This window comes from Rattus norvegicus, chromosome 17, assembly GCF_036323735.1.
Source record: "Rattus norvegicus strain BN/NHsdMcwi chromosome 17, GRCr8, whole genome shotgun sequence".
In the NCBI taxonomy this organism is placed as follows: Eukaryota; Metazoa; Chordata; class Mammalia; order Rodentia; family Muridae; genus Rattus; species Rattus norvegicus.
The window spans coordinates 74,262,501-74,275,087 of NC_086035.1; the positions used below are offsets into that span (position 1 = coordinate 74,262,501).

General features: G+C 38.3%; 1 long non-coding RNA gene across 1 annotated transcript in view; it reads left to right on the plus strand.

Moving 5' to 3' along the window:
* LOC134482602 (uncharacterized) overlaps positions 1-11,411 on the plus strand; it is a 21,997-nt gene extending 10,586 nt beyond the window's left edge. The window contains exon 2 of the long non-coding RNA XR_010058984.1: positions 11,036-11,411. This is a non-coding gene — a long non-coding RNA (uncharacterized LOC134482602). The remainder of the gene's footprint in view (positions 1-11,035) is intronic.
* Positions 11,412-12,587: the final 1,176 nt, after the last annotated feature.

Genomic DNA, 12,587 nt, shown 5'->3' on the forward strand with positions numbered 1-12,587 from the left:
CCCCTCCTTATTGCTTTTATTTTAGAAATTCTTTAATTGTTGTGATACATTTCTGAATATATAAATACAAGCTGCATAGTCTGTAAAATGTTACTTGTCTGCACAAACACTAGCAGTTGCTAAATAGTTCATTCTTATTTATTAGTGAATTACATTCTATTTCATGAGAATGTTGTATTTTAATTCTTAAGGAATAGTACTGATATGGGCATTAATTCAATATCATCATATCTTTACTGTATTTTTGGCTATGTACCTTACAATAAGCTGCTCTTGTTTTATATATACATATATGTACATATATATGTATATATATATCTCACATATACATATATTTGTGTATATATATACACATATATACATATATACATGCATATATGCATATATGTGTATATATATATAAACATGCACACACACATACTTTTGATTAATTTTTAATTAATTTTTCAAGGGCCAGAACAGTTGTTTTTTGACAATTTGTCCAGTTGCACAATGGTTTCGTTGGACAGCATTTTCTAGGCCTCACCCAGGAAGTGTATATCATTGCACTGACCTTCCGAGTTGGAGTAATTTGTTTCATAGTGTGCAAAACTGGAATGACATGTTCTTAGTTTATACTAGTGATATGCATGTGAACATTCAAGCTTCTGTTCCCAGGGGAAAACTCCACAAGGGAAAACTAATGAGGTGACAAAAGAAGGAACTAAAACTGAGCTTATTAATATGATCTCTTCCAAGGGCCAAAGGTTTCTTATGTGTTGGAGCCCATATTACAAAACAACCGCTCTGGGCTTGTATTTGATTGTCTACAACAGCTCAGGGATTTTCCCCTATGCAGAAGTATGTAATCGAAAGATGGTTTATTATAAGTCACTTTATATTATTTTAACATTGTAAATAGCATGTTATTTAGATGCTCTGGAATGGAATGAATGGCACATTATATGGAAGTTTTATTGCAAGCTCTTTAATCTTGGAAGGAATTTTGAAATCTCAGTGTCAAGTCATTAGACTCCATAACTCTAATAAACTTTCGTATTGCAGGATGACAATAAATTGTTTTTTAAAAGCAGCTGAGCTAATTTATTTTGGAAGTGTGGCAAACGTAATCCTGGGCTATGATGGGATGCATCAAAATAAATGTTAATTTGTTAGTAGTGCATTGATTTCTCACTGATAAGCTGTCCCATTTCAAATAGAGCTCTTGGGGCATGAGAGCATTTCCCTGTCTGATAGACTCAGCTTTTGTTTTTACCAGTTTTTCCTAATATTAGGAAGATAATGTGAATTTGTAGTGGATAAGATGAATGGAGCAAGCTGAACAATATATTTTGTGAAGTATTGTATCTTTGCCAACAATGGTGGAAGAATATTTGCGGATTTATATAACTAGATGGATTTGGTATATTGAAGAATCATGGGAGACCTAGGGATATACAAAGATGCAGTCCTATGGATCACTAAATATTTGAGGCCATAGTTGCTTTAAAAAAAGATTTATTTATTTTATTTATATGAGTACACTATAGCTATTTTTCAGACACACCAGAAGAGGGCATCAGATCCCATAACAGATGGTTATGAGCCACTATGTGGTTGCTGGGAATTGAACTCAGCACCTCTGGAAGAGCAGTCAGTGCTTTTAACCACCGAGCCACCTCTCTGACCCCATATTTACTTCTTAAGCAACATTACATCTGCGCCCTCACTTCAGTGAGCTCAGGACTTTGAGCCACTGTCTCTGACCCACCTCTGTCCAACATTAGGGCACAAGTTTCAACTGGACCACTTAGAGTCCCTGGACTTTTCCTTTTTATAAAACAACATAAAATTCAAGGATAGTAAAGAAAGACTAATGTTTCTTGATGGTAGTTTCAGGAAGCAAATTGCTTTACAAATGGTTGTGCTTCAGCAGAATTGTGTTCCTTCCTTCGTTTTTTACATTAAACAGATCACATCAAAAGAAACAATTACTATTTGAGAGTAGATGTAGAATTCTTGATCACCCCTAAATTGAAATCTGCATGTGAATGTATAGCGAACGTTCGAGGGAACATTAAAGAATTGAATTCTTTTGGGCGGTGCTTATTAAATCGTGAGCACGATCATCACTAGATCTGATACTTCAGAACCGTTCCCAGGATCAAAAGTCCCAGCCAACAAAGGCGAGGACAGCACAGTGATTCTGCATTTCAGTGTCACAGATGACACTGTTTAATTTTGCCAGCAGCTGATTGGTATGAATAATTCTGATAAAAATCACAATTAAAACATCACTAGAAGTGAAATCTGCAGAAGATCACAAGAATGGGAAACCCCTCAGGAAGCCAGGTCTTCATCACCATGCAGATTTCATCAACGAAGCAAAATGACCTTTAATGAAGAAAGCGTAGGATGCAATTTTAGTTCGAGGTTTTTTTCACTTTTTTAAAAATGTTTTATGCAAAGGAACATATATGTTAGACTCGGTATTAAAAAAATCAACAACTAAATTTAGTAAATCGATGTAACTTCTATTATTTTTATTTATTTACAGTCCATCTGTTGTTCCCCTCCCAGTTGCCACTCCCACAGTTCCTCCTCCCCCTGTCTCCAGGAGGATGTCTGTCCCCCTCGCCATCCCCTGCTCTGGTCAGGGACAGGCCTCTTCAGTCCCTGGGGCCTCAAGTCTCTCCAGAGTTTGGTCCATATTCTCAGACTGAGGCCAGACCAGGCAGTCCTCTGCCTTAAATATGTCTGGAGCCTTGGACCAGCTCCTGTATGTTGCCTGGTTGGTGGCTCAGTGTCTGATAATCTCAAGGGTCCAGGTTAGTTGAGACTGCTAGTCTTCTTATGGGGTTGCCCTCCTCCTCAACTTCTTCTAGTCTTTCCTTAATTCAACCACAGGGGTCCCTAACTTCAGTCCAATGGTTGAATGTAAGTATCTGCATCTGTCTCAGTCAGCAGCTTGTTGAACCTCTCAGAGGACAGCCATGCTAGGCTCCTGTCTGTAAGCACATCATAGCATCAGTAATAGTGCAGGCCTTGGAGCCTCCCCTTGAGACGAATCCCAAGTTGGGCCAGTCAGTGGACCACCTTTCCTTCAATCCATGTTTGTCTCTGCAGTTCTTTTAAACAGGAATGATTCTGAGTCAGGGTTTTTGACTGTGAGATGGCAACCGAATCAATCCACCTGATGCTCTGTCTTTCTACTGGAGGTAGACACTATGAGTTTTCTCTCTAATCTCTCATCTCCAGGGTCTCTGGTGCTTTCCAGATGGATCCCCTATCTTCCACCACTGAGGCTGCACATTTCCATTCATTCTGCTGGTCCTCAGGGCTTCTCCTGTCTCTCCATCCAAACCTATTCTTCTTTTACCCTCCCCATATTCTCTTCCTGTCAGGTCCTTCCTCTGCCTCCCATGATTATTTTCTTCTCCCTCCTAAGTGGGATTGAAGCGTCTTCACTTGGACCCTTCTGCTTGTTAGCCTTCTTGAGTTCTGTGGCTAATATTGTGGATACCTATTGGAGAGTACACACCATGCATGTCCTTTTGAGTCTGAGTTACCTCACTCAGGAACTTATTTTCTAGTTCCATCCATTTGCTGCAAAACTCATGATCTCCTTGTTCTTAATAGCCAAGTAATATTCCATTGTGTAAATGAACCCACGTTTTCTGTATCCATTCTTCATTTTGGGGACATCTGGGTTGTTCCCAGCTTCTGGCTGTCACAAATAAGGTCACTATGAACATAGTGGAGCATGTACCCTTGTGGCATGGTGGGGCATCTTTTATGTATATGCTCAAGAGTGGTGTAGCTGGGTCTTCTGGTAAATCTAATTCCAATCTTCTGAAGAACCTCTAGATTGATTTCCAGAGTGGTTGTACCAGTTTGCAATCCCACCAGTAATGGAGGAGTGTTCCTCCTTCTCCACATCCTTGCCTATATGTGCTGACTCCTGAATATTTGATCTTAGCCATTCTGATTAGTGTTAACTGGAATCTCAGAGTCATTTTGATTTGCATTTCCTGATGACTAAGCACTTTGAACATTTCTTTAAGAGCTTCTTGGCCTTTTGAGATTCCTCTGTTGTGAATTCTCTATTTAGCTCTATACCCCATTTTTTGATTGGGTTGTTTGATTTTTGGAAAGGTTAGCTTCTTGAGTTCTTTTATATTTTGAAAATTAGCTGTCCGTTGGATGTAGGGTTTGTGAATAAATTTTCTGAATCTGTAGGTTGCCAATATGTCTTATGGACTGTGTCTTTTGATACCATTATATGAGATGATAAACATAAAAAGTGGGTGAGTGAGGTTCCTACTATTGGTTTCCATTCCTCTTCAGCCAGTTACCATTGGTATAATTATTTAGTGTCCAAAACTCTTCCGAAATTGTACAAATTGTTCCTGGATCCAAATCCAAATTTGTTTGGGATAAGTCATTGAACCTTAGATGTAACTATCCTTTTAGGAGTGTGTCATACTGGTTATATAAAAGGCAGGAGTGTTCTATGTGTCTGGCAATTCAATGCATTTTTATCCATTCATTGTAAATGAACTAACAACATGGAGAAGTACTCATTGTAGTTGGTAAACTTTCCTTAACTTAGGTCTGCATGTTTTCACTTTCGTGTACAAAACAGAAGATTAGACAGACATTAACATTTTTTTGGTTCTTTTTTTCGGAGCTGGGGACCGAACCCAGGGCCTTGTGCTTCCTAGGTAAGCGCTCTACCACTGAGCTAAATCCCCAGCCCCAACGTGTTTTGTCTTGTGAACTGGGTTACATTTTATTTTAAATGGTATCCTATAGTTCCATCTATTTTCAAGAAAGTAACATGACTCATTTTTCTTTTTTATCTGAATAAGACTTTATTGTGTGATATTTATTTTTTATCTATTCATCAATGAATCGGTACCTAGCCTTTTGTTAGCTATTTCGAGAAGTACCAAAATAAACATGGATATTTATGGAAATGTAGGTATGTGCACTGTATGCTGACTTTGCTTCTTTTAAACATATATTAAGGATAGGTAAAGCTGGCTTGTGTGGTAATTTTACAGAGGACCACAGTACTGGTTTCCATATTGACTGGATTATTTTTGTCATGTGACCATGCTCATGTAACCAGCCTTCAGGTGAGAACATAGAATATCATAAAAATCCCAGAAGACTTCTACCAATCTCTCCCAGTCATGACCCCCTTCCAAAAGTTATATTTGACTTCTAGAACCATGCATTCTTGTTTACATTTTGTATAAATGAGTCACACAGTGCATGTTGAATATTGTTTGTGTCTGGTATCAACCCCTTAATACTGGTTAATCAATTCTCCATGAACAAAGTAGTGTGCATGGATTCACTACAGTCTATTTATTATACTGCGAATGGACACTGGGCTGCTGCTACTGTTTGACTATTACTACCACTGGTAGCACAGTCTTTCTCCATGTCATTTTGTGAATATGCATCTATTTCATTTAAGAACATGTTTGGATTAGAAGCGCTGGGATATACATAAAGTGATGTTATGGTGAACCATTGTGGATACACAAGAGAGCTGGTTTCCTTCCTGAATTCCAATGGTATGCAAGGAATTTTTATTATAAAGTATATTTGATATATTTGATAAATTTTTTGATAAAGTAAAATTGGATTCAATCTGAAACTTATTGATTTGCATGCTAATTAAATTGCTACAATATATAAAGTTTTATAATCATCTGGGAGAATGTCTAAAATATCTAGGAAATTTTCCTGAGGATATGGCTCATACAGATTTTTTTGCCTATCCAGCCCTCTAAGGAGTACCTTGCATAATTTATTATATAATACTTAAGCACTGTGAAGCTCAGACATAGAACTTCAGGATTGAATAATTTATCAGTCTTTGAAATATATTCAGGAGAGTTTCTAAAGGCAAATGGTGGAATTTGCCATGCAATAGACAGAATTTTTCAACAATAGTGGCATGAAAATAAAGTGATCATCAGGAAATATATAACTATGAGAACTTAAAAATCCCTGTTGTGACTGACGAAATAATTCCTCTTGTGTACTTAAAAAAACAAAATTGTATTGGCCCCAAATATGCCTAGTGCACTTAGAGAAAATTCCTTAGCAGACAAATATGGCCATGATATGTCTGTGTCCCTTTTAATATTACTGGATCTGAGTTACAAAAAATAATCGCTTTATAGGCTAACCTAATGTTTTTAAAACATCATTTACAACCCATGTTATATTGATTTCTGAATTTATTGCTTTGTTTTTATTGGATAGAATAAGAGGATAAGTTTTGATAAGAATACGGAGAAAATTTTGTTCATTAAAATACATTTACAACTGGAGAGTAGAAGAGGCAGGTATCTTATCTGATGAGCTTCAGGTTATAAATGAACAAATGTGTGCTTTCTGCATCATTTGACCCAATAAGAGAAATTTATTTCATTTTCTCCCACCAGTTGCAGAAAATACTGTACACCCACAGAATAGGAAATGAAGAAGCATGGATAGTATTGCCCAGAGGTTGTAAACTATGAACTTATTAACTCATGATTATGTATTTTATTATAAACTGTTCACTAGGAGTTCAATAGCTAGTTTCAAATGCAACACATGCATTTTATTCACGCAACTAGGATACCTTATTGATTACAAAGAAGTCAGATTCCTAAGTTTCGCCAAATGAGATGTGGATTTCTACCAGGATGTCCAAGACATCGCAGAATGTAGAGAGGCAGGAGACAAGATAGACAGTTTTGACTGTAATAGTACCTGCTCCTTCTCCTCTTCCCACTCTTTCTTCTCCTCTCTTTTCTTCATGCTGTTCTTCCATTTTAAAAATATCATGACAATATGTTAGTACTGTAAAATAGTATAGTTGTATAAGTGAATTGGTTTTTTTGTGCTCTTTGAACACTTTAATGTAGCATGAATTTCTGTCTTCCTCCTGTCTTGCCCTTCTCACCTTTCTTTGGTCCTCTTCATACTGGCTTCCTTTAAACCCCAGACTACTCTGTTGTTGTTTTCAGATCACCCCATTTTGGTCAGTTTCTGCGTAGTAGAAAGACCTCCACTTTTCTGTGTCTAACTTAGTTTGCTCAACAAGAAATCTTCTAGTCCATCCATTTCTTCTGCAAAGGATGTGATTTTTTTCTTCTTCATGGCTGAATAATGTTCCTCTGTGTGTTATAGGTATGCCTGCACACATTTATGCCGTATATTGTACTTATACATTCATCTGCTAATAGATACCTGGGATGGATACTTTTCTTGGTTATTGGAGATAATTTCCTTATGAACTTCAGCTCACTGTACTGTATGATATGCTGACTCTGTTGTGTACACAGCCCCCACAGCTAGTGTATGTAGCAGCTCATTTTGCTATTCTTTGATATACAATATCACACACTGCTTTCTGTTGTGACTGCACTAAATTACATTCCCACCATATCCTTCCAGACTTCTTTTTATTTGGTATTAGCCTTTCTGACAAGAGTAAAATAAAAATTCAGTGGAAATGGACTTTTAACCTTTCTGATATTGAAGCCATACTTAGATGTGTTTTGCTAAATGTGGTAAGTATGCAGTAGAAATCTGACATCACAGGAAAAGAAGCAAGATCTGATCCCAGGAATTAAAGTCACTGTCTGACGCTGCAGAGAATTTGACCCTGGGACAAAGAGCAGACAGACCGGGCAGAGCTTCACGTTGAGCTACGGGGGAAAAGTCATATGGACTGATGAAGTTAGTCTTGAAGAGCACGAGCTGATAAGAAAGCATGTCACATACTCACAATGCCGTTCTTTTCAATCATGAAGAATCTAGTCATTCATTTGCAGAAAATAGTCTTGGCTCAGCAATAGAAGTATCACGCATACTTTTGTATGCAGAAATTAGGATTCTTCCCTCTAAAAATACAGAAATTGGAGTTTGACATAATCAAAGTATCTTGTAAACATGCATGGAAGTCTCACAGTGAGACTCTTTGGCACAGGTAATATATTCTAATAAACATCTGTAAAATCAAAAGACATAGTACAAAGATGAGGTATCGTTTATGCCTTCCCACCAAAGAAGTTGGGGGAAATGATTTAATTTTATACTTCAATTTTCATCAAAGTCCTAATACCAGTCAGATAACATGCCTAGATCAGGGAAACTCAAGGGGATTTATTGCCACCATGTCAATGTCAGAGTTCTGTGTAGAGGAGATCTGCCTACTGTCTGGTGTTTAACCTCACTAGCTCTCACCTTTGGACAGCAGCATGTCTACTTAAGTCTTTTTGAGGCCGAGCTAGAGAGATGGTTCAGTCTCTTAAGTGCATGCCATACTGGCACAAAGACATGATCCCCAGTACCCACTTAAAGTCAAACAAGTTTCAGGATGTATAACCCCAGCAATGTTTTGAGTATGGAGCCAGAGACAGGCAGAATTCCAGAGATCAATAGCCAGCCAGTCTAGCCGAATTAATAGTTTCTAGGTAGAGTGAGAGGCTCTGTCTCAAAAATTAGTGTAGACGGGTGTTAAGACGATTTCCCATGTTGATCTCTGGCTACCATCAACACACACACACACACACACACACACACACACACGCACACGCACACGCACACGCACACGCACACACACACATTCACGTACACACACACACACACACACACACACACACACACACACGGACAAATACATAGGTTACACACACAATTCTCCCTGCTATTTAACATTAGTGTGCTTCTATTTCTCTGCCAGGCCTTGATAGATGCTAATGAGTCTTCCCACAGCAACCTGGTACAGGGAGCAAGTTCTCAGTAACTAGGTCAAGAATAGAAAGAGGTATCTATAAAAGAGTTGAGTTTTGAAAGATATACATGATTTTACTCTAGATATTGCAGTGCTCTTGCTCCTTTGTCTGTTTCTTTTCTATCAATATTTCCTCTTCCAGAATTTTCTTTCACCTTCTCAAGTATTCACTGCTTACCAGATAAAATGTGAGTCACTGAGTAAGAAGAGAAATGTGTGACCTACACTTCAGGCAGTTTAACTTCCTTGGGAGACCTGGCAGTCTGTCATTAGGATAGCAATCTGTGCAGGCCTGTGTGTCTAGAGGGTTATCACTTCACAGGAAGTGACATCACCGATGAACTTTGAACACTGAAGAAGGAATCCCTGCCAGGGGTTGAGGGTGAGTGAGACTTCAAGATCCAGGGATGTTTTGGGGGTTTTTTGTTTGTTTGTTTGTTTTGTTCTGTTGTAAAGAAATGTGCAAAGATGACATGAGACCATAAGGAGTATGTTAGGGATTTTAACTACTGTGTGTTTCTGGACCATTTAGCTGTAGCAATAAAAAGTAAGAGAAAGAAGCTCTCAGTGGTTTGATTGTAAAAGGCTGTGAAGTGTTTTGGGATAGGGGATTTCCAGAGGGAGACTGGGAAAGGGGATAATGTTTGAAATATAAAAAAAATCCAATAAAAAGGAAAAATATATATGTAATTAAATTTATATCAGAGTTATGTAGAAAAAAAGAAAATCTTCCCTTACCTGTTTGTTTTTAGGAACATGTAACAAACTTAAAAGAGAGACATATATGATTAGATTCATATTATCATAGAAAGGAAGACATTAGATTTTAGGAAGCTATGGTAGGGGTTCAGATGAGACAAGATGAAAGCTTATAATGTCGGTCTTTTCTGGTGAGGATGAAATGACATCCTCCAAGAACTAACAGCACCAATTTTCCTTACCCATCTATCACATGACAGATGTCAAGGTTATATGAGTACATTGGATATAGGGAATACAGTACCAAAGAACATGGATGAGAAAATATGTCTACAGTAGGCTATAAAGTCCTCTGGTTATGTGTCCAACAGTGGTATAGCTGGGTCATATGGCAGCTCTATTTCTAGTTTTGTTGGAAGCCTCCAGACTGATTTCTAAAGCATTCTCCCCTCCCAATATCCAAAGCAACCTTTTTTGACATCTGTATCCCCGATAAATTCCATTTCGACTGGGGCAAGGTAGAGTCTTAAAGTAGTTTTAATCTTCATTTCCCTGATTCCTAAGGATGTTGAACTCTTAATATGCTTATTCCTCTTTCTGAGAACTCAATGTTCAGAAAATGTAAGCAATCTTAAAATCTGGTGTAGTGAATCAAACACATACTGAGTCTACATATCCATCCAAGGTTGGCAATGTGGTGTCTCTAAGAGCTTTCATCCACTTTCAAATCTATAAAGTTGAGATCAAAGATAGTGAACAGTGAAAGGCACATGTGAGATTTTGTGTCCCATACTTTACTGTTCAAGCACAACTATTTACCAGTGTTCCTTTTCCTTATTGATGTCATGTCATTGGCTCACTTTATCTGGTGTGTGTAGGCTATTGGTGAAGACTTTAAGCTGTGAGCAGGTAACAGCTTGAATTTGATTTTAAACTCAATGTAAGAATCAGCTTTTCCCATATTGAGATGGGATGGAGACTCATTGATTATGTATTTGTGTATGTGTAAGTATCTGTATATGATATATATGTATGTATTACATATATGTGATATATATTTATATATCAAAACTCAACAAATGTGTAAACATTGGGTTTCATTCAGATAAAATACACTTTAGCTATGTAGACAAAATATAGACTGAGGTTGCTATGTGACAAAATATATTCAACAAATAGAATTTGCTGAGCAAGCACCGAACTTAGTAGATGAATGACCAGTGCTAATCCTCAGTATGAGAACTGCAAAAGGCAGTGTTAATGGAGCTCAGACAAATGTCTCCACTGTAGGACAAACACAAAGATCACTGTTTAATACAGGCATACCACATTAAATAGAATAGAGCCTGACTGGAGTGATTGAGCTGGGTAAGACAGGGCCTCAATGAAAGGTGACAGCAAGACATGCTTGAAAATAAGTGCAGAAATGACACAAACCGACAGAGGAGCCATTTACACTGCACTTGCCTTTCCCAGTGTATTTTGGTCATAGTAACAGGCAAAGGAAGCAGCACAGTCCCCGTTTGCTGATGGCTTTTCTTTCTACAGTTTCAGGGACCTACAGTCAAGTGAAGTTCTAAAATACCCAGTGGAAAATTTTCAGAACCGATCAACGCACGGCTTTCCAGTGCTACTTGCCGTTCCACTCGGTGCTATGAATCTTACATCAGGCTATTCTGCCTCACCTGGAATATGAGTCAACCTTCTGTCCAGCATTTCCATGATGCTTCTGCAAGTCACACGTTAGTCACTCAGTAGCTGTCCTAGTTATCAGATTGACCCTTGTGACATGGCCGTTCAAGAAGCCATCATTCTATTTAAAAATGGCCTCGAAGTGCAAGGACATGGGAGATATGCTAAAGAAAGAAGCACAATACTTTCTTGATATAAAAGGTAACAGATACACTGTGATAATTGAATGCTATCAGTGGCTATTAGTCTCTTCTTCTGGCTAACTTATACGTTAAATGCCATCACTGAGATATATGCATAGGAAAACATAAGGTACACAAGATCCAATAGTATTCACGGCTTTAGGCATCCTCTGGGTTTTTGTGAAAGGATCTTCAGAGATCAAAGAAGGCCATTATATTGATTCAATAGAACGTGTGTGTGTGCATGTGTATGTCTATCTGTCTGTCTTTCTGTCCCTCACTGCCTTCCCCGTGTCTTTCTGTCTCTGTCTCTCTGTCTCTGCTTCTCTGTCTCTCATTGTCCTCTCTCTCTCTCTCTCTCTCTGTCTCTCTCTGTCTCTCTGTCTCTGTCTCTCTCTCTCTCTCTCTCTGTCTCTCTCTGTCTCTCTGTCTCTGTCTCTCTCTCTCTCTCTCTCTCTCTCTCTGTGTGTGTGTGTGTGTGTGTGTGTGTGTGTGTGTGTGTGTGTTTAGGATGATAGAGTTCAGGCATACTGCTCTATCACTTTCTGCCTAACTCATCTGAGACGAGGTATCTCATTTAACTTTAAGCTTGACAGTTTCTGGCTAGGGTGGCAGGACAAGAAGCTCTAGCCATTCCTCTGTGTCTCTTCCAGTCAGTCCTGGGATTACTGATGTTAAGAAAGCCTTGGCTTCCACATGTGTGCTTGGTTCCCTTGGGTCCTTGAACTTGAGTAGCAAGCTCTCTTATCCTATAAGCCATCTTTCTAAGACACTAAATAGAATTTCATTATGTATGCTGGTCAGCTCTTATTTTCAATTTAATTATTTAACATTTTTTCCATCAAGTTTAAGTAAAATGTGCTTCCCAAATACCTGCTTTTCAGACTTACTGCTGTCAAAAAAACTTCTTTCCTCTCTGTGCTTATTTTAGCTTTCTTTCTTCTGAACAAGACAGATCTGGGAAAACTGTGCTGTAGTTTGAAATATTCCTTTATTATAGATCACCCCCAGGAACTTGTTGGGCGTATACATTGTTTTCTGAAAATGACCCGAGCTAGTAAGGCTCAAGAGAGGAATATTGGCTCACTATGTTGCCAAATACACAATATCATTCACTCTGTGTTTGATTCCAATGAGGCAGATTGGCAGCCCCTGCTCTCAGTGGACAAATGACTGGCTTTACACATTATGTCACTCTTTAAGGCTATGCTCCAATTGCTGGGAAA